The sequence below is a fragment of the Hoplias malabaricus genome, chromosome 2 (assembly GCF_029633855.1).
Source record: "Hoplias malabaricus isolate fHopMal1 chromosome 2, fHopMal1.hap1, whole genome shotgun sequence".
Taxonomy (NCBI): Eukaryota; Metazoa; Chordata; class Actinopteri; order Characiformes; family Erythrinidae; genus Hoplias; species Hoplias malabaricus.
In genome coordinates, this window is record NC_089801.1 from 13115652 (window position 1) to 13128151 (window position 12500).

The 12500-nt window shown below is 46.6% G+C and overlaps 28 non-coding genes across 28 annotated transcripts; all 28 read right to left on the reverse strand.

Moving 5' to 3' along the window:
* Positions 1–6: 6 nt before the first annotated feature.
* Positions 7–78, reverse strand: trnaq-uug (transfer RNA glutamine (anticodon UUG)). Its single transcript has one exon. It is a non-coding gene; the product is annotated as a tRNA-Gln (tRNA).
* Positions 79–367: 289 nt separating this feature from the next.
* On the reverse strand, positions 368–440 carry trnaf-gaa (transfer RNA phenylalanine (anticodon GAA)). The gene has a single exon. It is a non-coding gene; the product is annotated as a tRNA-Phe (tRNA).
* A 394-nt stretch (positions 441–834) lies between these two features.
* trnaq-cug (transfer RNA glutamine (anticodon CUG)) lies at positions 835–906 on the reverse strand. Its single transcript has one exon. It is a non-coding gene; the product is annotated as a tRNA-Gln (tRNA).
* A 337-nt stretch (positions 907–1243) lies between these two features.
* Positions 1244–1315, reverse strand: trnaq-cug (transfer RNA glutamine (anticodon CUG)). The gene has a single exon. It is a non-coding gene; the product is annotated as a tRNA-Gln (tRNA).
* A 227-nt stretch (positions 1316–1542) lies between these two features.
* trnaf-gaa (transfer RNA phenylalanine (anticodon GAA)) lies at positions 1543–1615 on the reverse strand. Its single transcript has one exon. It is a non-coding gene; the product is annotated as a tRNA-Phe (tRNA).
* Positions 1616–1840: 225 nt separating this feature from the next.
* Positions 1841–1912, reverse strand: trnaq-uug (transfer RNA glutamine (anticodon UUG)). Its single transcript has one exon. It is a non-coding gene; the product is annotated as a tRNA-Gln (tRNA).
* A 756-nt stretch (positions 1913–2668) lies between these two features.
* On the reverse strand, positions 2669–2740 carry trnaq-cug (transfer RNA glutamine (anticodon CUG)). The gene has a single exon. It is a non-coding gene; the product is annotated as a tRNA-Gln (tRNA).
* Positions 2741–3077: 337 nt separating this feature from the next.
* On the reverse strand, positions 3078–3149 carry trnaq-cug (transfer RNA glutamine (anticodon CUG)). Its single transcript has one exon. It is a non-coding gene; the product is annotated as a tRNA-Gln (tRNA).
* Positions 3150–3376: 227 nt separating this feature from the next.
* trnaf-gaa (transfer RNA phenylalanine (anticodon GAA)) lies at positions 3377–3449 on the reverse strand. Its single transcript has one exon. It is a non-coding gene; the product is annotated as a tRNA-Phe (tRNA).
* A 225-nt stretch (positions 3450–3674) lies between these two features.
* Positions 3675–3746, reverse strand: trnaq-uug (transfer RNA glutamine (anticodon UUG)). The gene has a single exon. It is a non-coding gene; the product is annotated as a tRNA-Gln (tRNA).
* Positions 3747–4502: 756 nt separating this feature from the next.
* trnaq-cug (transfer RNA glutamine (anticodon CUG)) lies at positions 4503–4574 on the reverse strand. Its single transcript has one exon. It is a non-coding gene; the product is annotated as a tRNA-Gln (tRNA).
* A 337-nt stretch (positions 4575–4911) lies between these two features.
* On the reverse strand, positions 4912–4983 carry trnaq-cug (transfer RNA glutamine (anticodon CUG)). Its single transcript has one exon. It is a non-coding gene; the product is annotated as a tRNA-Gln (tRNA).
* Positions 4984–5210: 227 nt separating this feature from the next.
* On the reverse strand, positions 5211–5283 carry trnaf-gaa (transfer RNA phenylalanine (anticodon GAA)). The gene has a single exon. It is a non-coding gene; the product is annotated as a tRNA-Phe (tRNA).
* Positions 5284–5508: 225 nt separating this feature from the next.
* On the reverse strand, positions 5509–5580 carry trnaq-uug (transfer RNA glutamine (anticodon UUG)). Its single transcript has one exon. It is a non-coding gene; the product is annotated as a tRNA-Gln (tRNA).
* A 728-nt stretch (positions 5581–6308) lies between these two features.
* trnaf-gaa (transfer RNA phenylalanine (anticodon GAA)) lies at positions 6309–6381 on the reverse strand. The gene has a single exon. It is a non-coding gene; the product is annotated as a tRNA-Phe (tRNA).
* Positions 6382–6606: 225 nt separating this feature from the next.
* trnaq-uug (transfer RNA glutamine (anticodon UUG)) lies at positions 6607–6678 on the reverse strand. The gene has a single exon. It is a non-coding gene; the product is annotated as a tRNA-Gln (tRNA).
* A 728-nt stretch (positions 6679–7406) lies between these two features.
* trnaf-gaa (transfer RNA phenylalanine (anticodon GAA)) lies at positions 7407–7479 on the reverse strand. Its single transcript has one exon. It is a non-coding gene; the product is annotated as a tRNA-Phe (tRNA).
* Positions 7480–7704: 225 nt separating this feature from the next.
* trnaq-uug (transfer RNA glutamine (anticodon UUG)) lies at positions 7705–7776 on the reverse strand. Its single transcript has one exon. It is a non-coding gene; the product is annotated as a tRNA-Gln (tRNA).
* Positions 7777–8520: 744 nt separating this feature from the next.
* On the reverse strand, positions 8521–8592 carry trnaq-cug (transfer RNA glutamine (anticodon CUG)). The gene has a single exon. It is a non-coding gene; the product is annotated as a tRNA-Gln (tRNA).
* A 337-nt stretch (positions 8593–8929) lies between these two features.
* Positions 8930–9001, reverse strand: trnaq-cug (transfer RNA glutamine (anticodon CUG)). The gene has a single exon. It is a non-coding gene; the product is annotated as a tRNA-Gln (tRNA).
* Positions 9002–9228: 227 nt separating this feature from the next.
* On the reverse strand, positions 9229–9301 carry trnaf-gaa (transfer RNA phenylalanine (anticodon GAA)). Its single transcript has one exon. It is a non-coding gene; the product is annotated as a tRNA-Phe (tRNA).
* A 225-nt stretch (positions 9302–9526) lies between these two features.
* trnaq-uug (transfer RNA glutamine (anticodon UUG)) lies at positions 9527–9598 on the reverse strand. Its single transcript has one exon. It is a non-coding gene; the product is annotated as a tRNA-Gln (tRNA).
* A 289-nt stretch (positions 9599–9887) lies between these two features.
* On the reverse strand, positions 9888–9960 carry trnaf-gaa (transfer RNA phenylalanine (anticodon GAA)). The gene has a single exon. It is a non-coding gene; the product is annotated as a tRNA-Phe (tRNA).
* Positions 9961–10354: 394 nt separating this feature from the next.
* Positions 10355–10426, reverse strand: trnaq-cug (transfer RNA glutamine (anticodon CUG)). The gene has a single exon. It is a non-coding gene; the product is annotated as a tRNA-Gln (tRNA).
* Positions 10427–10763: 337 nt separating this feature from the next.
* On the reverse strand, positions 10764–10835 carry trnaq-cug (transfer RNA glutamine (anticodon CUG)). The gene has a single exon. It is a non-coding gene; the product is annotated as a tRNA-Gln (tRNA).
* A 227-nt stretch (positions 10836–11062) lies between these two features.
* Positions 11063–11135, reverse strand: trnaf-gaa (transfer RNA phenylalanine (anticodon GAA)). The gene has a single exon. It is a non-coding gene; the product is annotated as a tRNA-Phe (tRNA).
* A 225-nt stretch (positions 11136–11360) lies between these two features.
* On the reverse strand, positions 11361–11432 carry trnaq-uug (transfer RNA glutamine (anticodon UUG)). Its single transcript has one exon. It is a non-coding gene; the product is annotated as a tRNA-Gln (tRNA).
* Positions 11433–12188: 756 nt separating this feature from the next.
* Positions 12189–12260, reverse strand: trnaq-cug (transfer RNA glutamine (anticodon CUG)). The gene has a single exon. It is a non-coding gene; the product is annotated as a tRNA-Gln (tRNA).
* Positions 12261–12500: the final 240 nt, after the last annotated feature.

Sequence of the window (12500 nt, forward strand, 5' to 3'; positions counted from 1 at the left end):
AACATTAGGTTCCACCGAGATTTGAACTCGGATCACTGGACTCAAAGTCCAGAGTGCTAACCATTACACCATGGAACCGCTGAGAAGCTTTTTCGCTTTCCCAACCAAAGCCCCAAGACGGTCACTCCAGGTGTCCGTGACAGGGATGATCTCTGTCAGAGCACGAGGGGGGAATCTTGAGAGGAGCGGGACCCGAGTGAACTCGAGAGAGCAGAACTCTGTCTAATTGATGATTGTATAGATTTTCACTGGAAGACACTCAGAATGAAGGGCATTGCAGTAGCTCAAGGTAACCATTCCAAAAAACAATGCGAGACATTGAATTGTCAGCCGTTAAAAACCTAATGCAAAGTCAGGTCTCTGAGTCTGCCAAAACCCGGGATCGAACCAGGGACCTTTAGATCTTCAGTCTAACGCTCTCCCAACTGAGCTATTTTGGCATAAAAGAAACACGCGGCGGTCACGGTCACGGTCGGAGAAGTTCGGACCTACATTGGACGCCTAAAATAGATTTGTTGGAACAACAAAAATGGCTTCACAGGAGACATTGCCAAGTTTCACCACCACAATTAGCAAATGCTACCTTCAAAATTCTTTTGATTGTACAAGTTTCTTAGAAAGCGCGCCCTACATGACACCAAACTTCAGTTTGCTTCCTTGCTTGTGAACGATGCGGTCTACGTTGTGCCGCGAGGGCTCTTTCTTGTTAGTTTAGCCACGCTTGCAATACATAGCGAATCTCTGATACCAAGCGGGCAATCGCTGTTCACTCAGTTGATGTTTGGCGTCCCAAAAACATACCTTGAAAGATTGGCAGAAGGAAACACTAAGAGTAGGTCCCACCGAGATTTGAACTCGGATCGCTGGATTCAGAGTCCAGAGTGCTAACCATTACACCATGGAACCTCTGACCCTTCGGGAGCGTTCGCATCACAATTCCTAATTCTTAATTTGCAAGCTGCGGCAACAATGGGTAAGATTTAATTACTCCGTTCACGAGGAGTAAAACGTCTTGAGAGGAACCAAATATCACAAAGTGGGAATTGTATGAAATGAAGCACAAGTTTGCATTTTAGCGCAAGATTCCAGCACTTCACACTCTGTAGAGAAGGTTCCCTTGCATGTGGGTGGAAACGTTTTAACAGAATTACAATTCGGCCCAGATCAGCGGGTGTTAACAGGATTGCTCCGTCACGCGGTTAAGGCAGCTGCTCCGAGACTCTAGCAAAGGAAACCGAGCAGCAGGTCCCACCGAGATTTGAACTCGGATCGCTGGATTCAGAGTCCAGAGTGCTAACCGTTACACCATGGAACCTCTGCAAGCGTCAGCCACTGAGAGTACGACTGAGGAGCGAAAACTGACAGGAGTGTTATTGTAAAGATTTACAGCTATATATGAGTGAGCTGCTTCCACTTTGGTCAATTTCATTCTTGTTGACACTAACAGTGAGCCAGGAACTTGTGATGCAAGTAGGCATGATGTCTGACAACATGGAAAAAACCTCCTTCACAAGGACGCTTTGGAGGATCCGAAGCTCCGCTTGCCGAAACCCGGGATCGAACCAGGGACCTTTAGATCTTCAGTCTAACGCTCTCCCAACTGAGCTATTTCGGCTCGAACGCTGTATGCAGGCAAGTGATCAAAATTGCAGAAATGCAGACGTCGATGGCCAGTAAGACAGGTTTGTTTAGTATTCACAGAATTAAGGACTCTACTCTCTGACATCAGTTCGGTTCCTCAACGTGGTTACATCCCTGTGGTTTGGCCTATTATACCTTTTTCCATTTTCATATAACAGAGGGCAGTCACGAAAGGCTAGGTTCACATGCGTCAAAAATTAGGTTCCACCGAGATTTGAACTCGGATCACTGGATTCAAAGTCCAGAGTGCTAACCATTACACCATGGAACCGCTGAGAAGCTTTTTCGCTTTCCCAACCAAAGCCCCAAGACGGTCACTCCAGGTGTCCGTGACAGGGATGATCTCTGTCAGAGCACGAGGGGGGAATCTTGAGAGGAGCGGGACCCGAGTGAACTCGAGAGAGCAGAACTCTGTCTAATTGATGATTGTATAGATTTTCACTGGAAGACACTCAGAATGAAGGGCATTGCAGTAGCTCAAGGTAACCATTCCAAAAAACAATGCGAGACATTGAATTGTCAGCCGTTAAAAACCTAATGCAAAATCAGGTCTCTGAGTCTGCCGAAACCCGGGATCGAACCAGGGACCTTTAGATCTTCAGTCTAACGCTCTCCCAACTGAGGTATTTCGGCATAAAAGAAACACGCGGCGGTCACGGTCACGGTCGGAGAAGTTCGGACCTACATTGGACGCCTAAAATAGATTTGTTGGAACAACAAAAATGGCTTCACAGGAGACATTGCCAAGTTTCACCACCACAATTAGCAAATGCTACCTTCAAAATTCTTTTGATTGTACAAGTTTCTTAGAAAGCGCGCCCTACATGACACCAAACTTCAGTTTGCTTCCTTGCTTGTGAACGATGCGGTCTACGTTGTGCCGCGAGGGCTCTTTCTTGTTAGTTTAGCCACGCTTGCAATACATAGCGAATCTCTGATACCAAGCGGGCAATCGCTGTTCACTCAGTTGATGTTTGGCGTCCCAAAAACATACCTTGAAAGATTGGCAGAAGGAAACACTAAGAGTAGGTCCCACCGAGATTTGAACTCGGATCGCTGGATTCAGAGTCCAGAGTGCTAACCATTACACCATGGAACCTCTGACCCTTCGGGAGCGTTCGCATCACAATTCCTAATTCTTAATTTGCAAGCTGCGGCAACAATGGGTAAGATTTAATTACTCCGTTCACGAGGAGTAAAACGTCTTGAGAGGAACCAAATATCACAAAGTGGGAATTGTATGAAATGAAGCACAAGTTTGCATTTTAGCGCAAGATTCCAGCACTTCACACTCTGTAGAGAAGGTTCCCTTGCATGTGGGTGGAAACGTTTTAACAGAATTACAATTCGGCCCAGATCAGCGGGTGTTAACAGGATTGCTCCGTCACGCGGTTAAGGCAGCTGCTCTGAGACTCTAGCAAAGGAAACCGAGCAGCAGGTCCCACCGAGATTTGAACTCGGATCGCTGGATTCAGAGTCCAGAGTGCTAACCGTTACACCATGGAACCTCTGCAAGCGTCAGCCACTGAGAGTACGACTGAGGAGCGAAAACTGACAGGAGTGTTATTGTAAAGATTTACAGCTATATATGAGTGAGCTGCTTCCACTTTGGTCAATTTCATTCTTGTTGACACTAACAGTGAGCCAGGAACTTGTGATGCAAGTAGGCATGATGTCTGACAACATGGAAAAAACCTCCTTCACAAGGACGCTTTGGAGGATCCGAAGCTCCGCTTGCCGAAACCCGGGATCGAACCAGGGACCTTTAGATCTTCAGTCTAACGCTCTCCCAACTGAGCTATTTCGGCTCGAACGCTGTATGCAGGCAAGTGATCAAAATTGCAGAAATGCAGACGTCGATGGCCAGTAAGACAGGTTTGTTTAGTATTCACAGAATTAAGGACTCTACTCTCTGACATCAGTTCGGTTCCTCAACGTGGTTACATCCCTGTGGTTTGGCCTATTATACCTTTTTCCATTTTCATATAACAGAGGGCAGTCACGAAAGGCTAGGTTCACATGCGTCAAAAATTAGGTTCCACCGAGATTTGAACTCGGATCACTGGATTCAAAGTCCAGAGTGCTAACCATTACACCATGGAACCGCTGAGAAGCTTTTTCGCTTTCCCAACCAAAGCCCCAAGACGGTCACTCCAGGTGTCCGTGACAGGGATGATCTCTGTCAGAGCACGAGGGGGGAATCTTGAGAGGAGCGGGACCCGAGTGAACTCGAGAGAGCAGAACTCTGTCTAATTGATGATTGTATAGATTTTCACTGGAAGACACTCAGAATGAAGGGCATTGCAGTAGCTCAAGGTAACCATTCCAAAAAACAATGCGAGACATTGAATTGTCAGCCGTTAAAAACCTAATGCAAAATCAGGTCTCTGAGTCTGCCGAAACCCGGGATCGAACCAGGGACCTTTAGATCTTCAGTCTAACGCTCTCCCAACTGAGGTATTTCGGCATAAAAGAAACACGCGGCGGTCACGGTCACGGTCGGAGAAGTTCGGACCTACATTGGACGCCTAAAATAGATTTGTTGGAACAACAAAAATGGCTTCACAGGAGACATTGCCAAGTTTCACCACCACAATTAGCAAATGCTACCTTCAAAATTCTTTTGATTGTACAAGTTTCTTAGAAAGCGCGCCCTACATGACACCAAACTTCAGTTTGCTTCCTTGCTTGTGAACGATGCGGTCTACGTTGTGCCGCGAGGGCTCTTTCTTGTTAGTTTAGCCACGCTTGCAATACATAGCGAATCTCTGATACCAAGCGGGCAATCGCTGTTCACTCAGTTGATGTTTGGCGTCCCAAAAACATACCTTGAAAGATTGGCAGAAGGAAACACTAAGAGTAGGTCCCACCGAGATTTGAACTCGGATCGCTGGATTCAGAGTCCAGAGTGCTAACCATTACACCATGGAACCTCTGACCCTTCGGGAGCGTTCGCATCACAATTCCTAATTCTTAATTTGCAAGCTGCGGCAACAATGGGTAAGATTTAATTACTCCGTTCACGAGGAGTAAAACGTCTTGAGAGGAACCAAATATCACAAAGTGGGAATTGTATGAAATGAAGCACAAGTTTGCATTTTAGCGCAAGATTCCAGCACTTCACACTCTGTAGAGAAGGTTCCCTTGCATGTGGGTGGAAACGTTTTAACAGAATTACAATTCGGCCCAGATCAGCGGGTGTTAACAGGATTGCTCCGTCACGCGGTTAAGGCAGCTGCTCTGAGACTCTAGCAAAGGAAACCGAGCAGCAGGTCCCACCGAGATTTGAACTCGGATCGCTGGATTCAGAGTCCAGAGTGCTAACCGTTACACCATGGAACCTCTGCAAGCGTCAGCCACTGAGAGTACGACTGAGGAGCGAAAACTGACAGGAGTGTTATTGTAAAGATTTACAGCTATATATGAGTGAGCTGCTTCCACTTTGGTCAATTTCATTCTTGTTGACACTAACAGTGAGCCAGGAACTTGTGATGCAAGTAGGCATGATGTCTGACAACATGGAAAAAACCTCCTTCACAAGGACGCTTTGGAGGATCCGAAGCTCCGCTTGCCGAAACCCGGGATCGAACCAGGGACCTTTAGATCTTCAGTCTAACGCTCTCCCAACTGAGCTATTTCGGCTCGAACGCCGTATGCAGGCAAGTGATCAAAATTGCAGAAATGCAGACGTCGATGGCCAGAAAGACAGGGTTGTTTAGTATTCACAGAATTAAGGACTCTACTCTCTGACATCAGTTCGGTTCCTCAACGTGGTTACATCCCTGTGGTTTGGCCTATTATACCTTTTTCCATTTTCATATAACAGAGGGCAGTCACGAAAGGCTAGGTTCACATGCATCAAACACTAGGTTCCACCGAGATTTGAACTCGGATCACTGGATTCAAAGTCCAGAGTGCTAACCATTACACCATGGAACCGCTGAGAAGCTTTTTCGCTTTCCCAACCAAAGCCCCAAGACGGTCACTCCAGGTGTCCGTGACAGGGATGATCTCTGTCAGAGCACGAGGGGGGAATCTTGAGAGGAGCGGGACCCGAGTGAACTCGAGAGAGCAGAACTCTGTCTAATTGATGATTGTATAGATTTTTACTGGAAGACACTCAGAATGAAGGGCATTGCAGTAGCTCAAGGTAACCATTCCAAAAAACAATGCGAGACATTGAATTGTCAGCCGTTAAAAACCTAATGCAAAATCAGGTCTCTGAGTCTGCCGAAACCCGGGATCTTTAGATCTTCAGTCTAACGCTCTCCCAACTGAGCTATTTCGGCATAAAAGAAACACGCGGCGGTCACGGTCACGGTCGGAGAAGTTCGGACCTACATTGGACGCCTAAAGTAGATTTGTTGGAACAACAAAAATGGCTTCACAGGAGACATTGCCAAGTTTCACCACCACAATTAGCAAATGCTACCTTCAAAATTCTTTTGATTGTACAAGTTTCTTAGAAAGCGCGCCCTACATGACACCAAACTTCAGTTTGCTTCCTTGCTTGTGAACGATGCGGTCTACGTTGTGCCGCGAGGGCTCTTTCTTGTTAGTTTAGCCACGCTTGCACACAGGAACTTGTGATGCAAGTAGGCATGATGTCTGACAACATGGAAAAAACCTCCTTCACAAGGACGCTTTGGAGGATCCGAAGCTCCGCTTGCCGAAACCCGGGATCGAACCAGGGACCTTTAGATCTTCAGTCTAACGCTCTCCCAACTGAGCTATTTCGGCTCGAACGCCGTACGCAGGCAAGTGATCAAAATTGCAGAAATGCAGACGTCGATGGCCAGAAAGACAGGTTTGTTTAGTATTCACAGAATTAAGGACTCTACTCTCTGACATCAGTTCGGTTCCTCAACGTGGTTACATCCCTGTGGTTTGGCCTATTATACCTTTTTCCATTTTCATATAACAGAGGGCAGTCACGAAAGGCTAGGTTCACATGCATCAAACACTAGGTTCCACCGAGATTTGAACTCGGATCACTGGATTCAAAGTCCAGAGTGCTAAACATTACACCATGGAACCGCTGAGAAGCTTTTTCGCTTTCCCAACCAAAGCCCCAAGACGGTCACTCCAGGTGTCCGTGACAGGGATGATCTCTGTCAGAGCACGAGGGGGGAATCTTGAGAGGAGCGGGACCCGAGTGAACTCGAGAGAGCAGAACTCTGTCTAATTGATGATTGTATAGATTTTCACTGGAAGACACTCAGAATGAAGGGCATTGCAGTAGCTCAAGGTAACCATTCCAAAAAACAATGCGAGACATTGAATTGTCAGCCGTTAAAAACCTAATGCAAAATCAGGTCTCTGAGTCTGCCGAAACCCGGGATCTTTAGATCTTCAGTCTAACGCTCTCCCAACTGAGCTATTTCGGCATAAAAGAAACACGCGGCGGTCACGGTCACGGTCGGAGAAGTTCGGACCTACATTGGACGCCTAAAGTAGATTTGTTGGAACAACAAAAATGGCTTCACAGGAGACATTGCCAAGTTTCACCACCACAATTAGCAAATGCTACCTTCAAAATTCTTTTGATTGTACAAGTTTCTTAGAAAGCGCGCCCTACATGACACCAAACTTCAGTTTGCTTCCTTGCTTGTGAACGATGCGGTCTACGTTGTGCCGCGAGGGCTCTTTCTTGTTAGTTTAGCCACGCTTGCACACAGGAACTTGTGATGCAAGTAGGCATGATGTCTGACAACATGGAAAAAACCTCCTTCACAAGGACGCTTTGGAGGATCCGAAGCTCCGCTTGCCGAAACCCGGGATCGAACCAGGGACCTTTAGATCTTCAGTCTAACGCTCTCCCAACTGAGCTATTTCGGCTCGAACGCCATACGCAGGCAAGTGATCAAAATTGCAGAAATGCAGACGTCGATGGCCAGAAAGACAGGTTTGTTTAGTATTCACAGAATTAAGGACTCTACCCTCTGACATCAGTTCGGTTCCTCAACGTGGTTACATCCCTGTGGTTTGGCCTATTATACCTTTTTCCATTTTCATATAACAGAGGGCAGTCACGAAAGGCTAGGTTCACATGCATCAAACACTAGGTTCCACCGAGATTTGAACTCGGATCACTGGATTCAAAGTCCAGAGTGCTAACCATTACACCATGGAACCACTGAGAAGCTTTTTCGCTTTCCCAACCAAAGCCCCAAGACGGTCACTCCAGGTGTCCGTGACAGGGATGATCTCTGTCAGAGCACGAGGGGGGAATCTTGAGAGGAGCGGGACCCGAGTGAACTCGAGAGAGCAGAACTCTGTCTAATTGATGATTGTATAGATTTTCACTGGAAGACACTCAGAATGAAGGGCATTGCAGTAGCTCAAGGTAACCATTCCAAAAAACAATGCGAGACATTGAATTGTCAGCCGTTAAAAACCTAATGCAAAATCAGGTCTCTGAGTCTGCCGAAACCCGGGATCTTTAGATCTTCAGTCTAACGCTCTCCCAACTGAGCTATTTCGGCATTAAAGAAACACGCGGCGGTCACGGTCACGGTCGGAGAAGTTCGGACCTACATTGGACGCCTAAAGTAGATTTGTTGGAACAACAAAAATGGCTTCACAGGAGACATTGCCAAGTTTCACCACCACAATTAGCAAATGCTACCTTCAAAATTCTTTTGATTGTACAAGTTTCTTAGAAAGCGCGCCCTACATGACACCAAACTTCAGTTTGCTTCCTTGCTTGTGAACGATGCGGTCTACGTTGTGCCGCGAGGGCTCTTTCTTGTTAGTTTAGCCACGCTTGCAATACATAGCGAATCTCTGATACCAAGCGGGCAATCGCTGTTCACTCAGTTGATGTTTGGCGTCCCAAAAACATACCTTGAAAGATTGGCAGAAGGAAACACTAAGAGTAGGTCCCACCGAGATTTGAACTCGGATCGCTGGATTCAGAGTCCAGAGTGCTAACCATTACACCATGGAACCTCTGACCCTTTGGGAGCGTTCGCATCACAATTCCTAATTCTTAATTTGCAAGCTGCGGCAACAATGGGTAAGATTTAATTACTCCGTTCACGAGGAGTAAAACGTCTTGAGAGGAACCAAATATCACAAAGTGGGAATTGTATGAAATGAAGCACAAGTTTGCATTTTAGCGCAAGATTCCAGCACTTCACACTCTGTAGAGAAGGTTCCCTTGCATGTGGGTGGAAACGTTTTAACAGAATTACAAATCGGCCCAGATCAGCGGGTGTTAACAGGATTGCTCCGTCACGCGGTTAAGGCAGCTGCTCCGAGACTCTAGCAAAGGAAACCGAGCAGCAGGTCCCACCGAGATTTGAACTCGGATCGCTGGATTCAGAGTCCAGAGTGCTAACCGTTACACCATGGAACCTCTGCAAGCGTCAGCCACTGAGAGTACGACTGAGGAGCGAAAACTGACAGGAGTGTTATTGTAAAGATTTACAGCTATATATGAGTGAGCTGCTTCCACTTTGGTCAATTTCATTCTTGTTGACACTAACAGTGAGCCAGGAACTTGTGATGCAAGTAGGCATGATGTCTGACAACATGGAAAAAACCTCCTTCACAAGGACGCTTTGGAGGATCCGAAGCTCCGCTTGCCGAAACCCGGGATCGAACCAGGGATCTTTAGATCTTCAGTCTAACGCTCTCCCAACTGAGCTATTTCGGCTCGAACGCCGTACGCAGGCAAGTGATCAAAATTGCAGAAATGCAGACGTCGATGGCCAGAAAGACAGGGTTGTTTAGTATTCACAGAATTAAGGACTCTACTCTCTGACATCAGTTCGGTTCCTCAACGTGGTTACATCCCTGTGGTTTGGCCTATTATACCTTTTTCCATTTTCATATAACAGAGGGCAGTCACGAAAGGCTAGGTTCACATGCATCAAACACTAGGTTCCACCGAGATTTGAACTCGGATCACTGGATTCAAAGTCCAGAGTGCTAACCATTACACCATGGAACCGCTGAGAAGCTTTTTCGCTTTCCCAACCAAAGCCCCAAGACGGTCACTCCAGGTGTCCGTGACAGGGATGATCTCTGTCAGAGCACGAGGGGGGAATCTTGAGAGGAGCGGGACCCGAGTGAACTCGAGAGAGCAGAACTCTGTCTAATTGATGATTGTATAGATTTTCACTGGAAGACACTCAGAATGAAGGGCATTGCAGTAGCTCAAGGTAACCATTCCAAAAAACAATGCGAGACATTGAATTGTCAGCCGTTAAAAACCTAATGCAAAGTCAGGTCTCTGAGTCTGCCGAAACCCGGGATCGAACCAGGGACCTTTAGATCTTCAGTCTAACGCTCTCCCAACTGAGCTATTTCGGCATAAAAGAAACACGCGACGGTCACGGTCACGGTCGGAGAAGTTCGGACCTACATTGGACGCCTAAAGTAGATTTGTTGGAACAACAAAAATGGCTTCACAGGAGACATTGCCAAGTTTCACCACCACAATTAGCAAATGCTACCTTCAAAATTCTTTTGATTGTACAAGTTTCTTAGAAAGCGCGCCCTACATGACACCAAACTTCAGTTTGCTTCCTTGCTTGTGAACGATGCGGTCTACGTTGTGCCGCGAGGGCTCTTTCTTGTTAGTTTAGCCACGCTTGCAATACATAGCGAATCTCTGATACCAAGCGGGCAATCGCTGTTCACTCAGTTGATGTTTGGCGTCCCAAAAACATACCTTGAAAGATTGGCAGAAGGAAACACTAAGAGTAGGTCCCACCGAGATTTGAACTCGGATCGCTGGATTCAGAGTCCAGAGTGCTAACCATTACACCATGGAACCTCTGACCCTTCGGGAGCGTTCGCATCACAATTCCTAATTCTTAATTTGCAAGCTGCGGCAACAATGGGTAAGATTTAATTACTCCGTTCACGAGGAGTAAAACGTCTTGAGAGGAACCAAATATCACAAAGTGGGAATTGTATGAAATGAAGCACAAGTTTGCATTTTAGCGCAAGATTCCAGCACTTCACACTCTGTAGAGAAGGTTCCCTTGCATGTGGGTGGAAACGTTTTAACAGAATTACAATTCGGCCCAGATCAGCGGGTGTTAACAGGATTGCTCCGTCACGCGGTTAAGGCAGCTGCTCCGAGACTCTAGCAAAGGAAACCGAGCAGCAGGTCCCACCGAGATTTGAACTCGGATCGCTGGATTCAGAGTCCAGAGTGCTAACCGTTACACCATGGAACCTCTGCAAGCGTCAGCCACTGAGAGTACGACTGAGGAGCGAAAACTGACAGGAGTGTTATTGTAAAGATTTACAGCTATATATGAGTGAGCTGCTTCCACTTTGGTCAATTTCATTCTTGTTGACACTAACAGTGAGCCAGGAACTTGTGATGCAAGTAGGCATGATGTCTGACAACATGGAAAAAACCTCCTTCACAAGGACGCTTTGGAGGATCCGAAGCTCCGCTTGCCGAAACCCGGGATCGAACCAGGGACCTTTAGATCTTCAGTCTAACGCTCTCCCAACTGAGCTATTTCGGCTCGAACGCCGTATGCAGGCAAGTGATCAAAATTGCAGAAATGCAGACGTCGATGGCCAGAAAGACAGGGTTGTTTAGTATTCACAGAATTAAGGACTCTACTCTCTGACATCAGTTCGGTTCCTCAACGTGGTTACATCCCTGTGGTTTGGCCTATTATACCTTTTTCCATTTTCATATAACAGAGGGCAGTCACGAAAGGCTAGGTTCACATGCGTCAAAAATTAGGTTCCACCGAGATTTGAACTCGGATCACTGGATTCAAAGTCCAGAGTGCTAACCATTACACCATGGAACCGCTGAGAAGCTTTTTCGCTTTCCCAACCAAAGCCCCAAGACGGTCACTCCAGGTGTCCGTGACAGGGATGATCTCTGTCAGAGCACGAGGGGGGAATCTTGAGAGGAGCGGGACCCGAGTGAACTCGAGAGAGCAGAACTCTGTCTAATTGATGATTGTATAGATTTTCACTGGAAGACACTCAGAATGAAGGGCATTGCAGTAGCTCAAGGTAACCATTCCAAAAAACAATGCGAGACATTGAATTGTCAGCCGTTAAAAACCTAATGCAAAGTCAGGTCTCTGAGTCTGCCGAAACCCGGGATCGAACCAGGGACCTTTAGATCTTCAGTCTAACGCTCTCCCAACTGAGGTATTTCGGCATAAAAGAAACACGCGGCGGTCACGGTCACGGTCGGAGAAGTTCGGACCTACATTGGACGCCTAAAATAGATTTGTTGGAACAACAAAAATGGCTTCACAGGAGACATTGCCAAGTTTCACCACCACAATTAGCAAATGCTACCTTCAAAATTCTTTTGATTGTACAAGTTTCTTAGAAAGCGCGCCCTACATGACACCAAACTTCAGTTTGCTTCCTTGCTTGTGAACGATGCGGTCTACGTTGTGCCGCGAGGGCTCTTTCTTGTTAGTTTAGCCACGCTTGCAATACATAGCGAATCTCTGATACCAAGCGGGCAATCGCTGTTCACTCAGTTGATGTTTGGCGTCCCAAAAACATACCTTGAAAGATTGGCAGAAGGAAACACTAAGAGTAGGTCCCACCGAGATTTGAACTCGGATCGCTGGATTCAGAGTCCAGAGTGCTAACCATTACACCATGGAACCTCTGACCCTTCGGGAGCGTTCGCATCACAATTCCTAATTCTTAATTTGCAAGCTGCGGCAACAATGGGTAAGATTTAATTACTCCGTTCACGAGGAGTAAAACGTCTTGAGAGGAACCAAATATCACAAAGTGGGAATTGTATGAAATGAAGCACAAGTTTGCATTTTAGCGCAAGATTCCAGCACTTCACACTCTGTAGAGAAGGTTCCCTTGCATGTGGGTGGAAACGTTTTAACAGA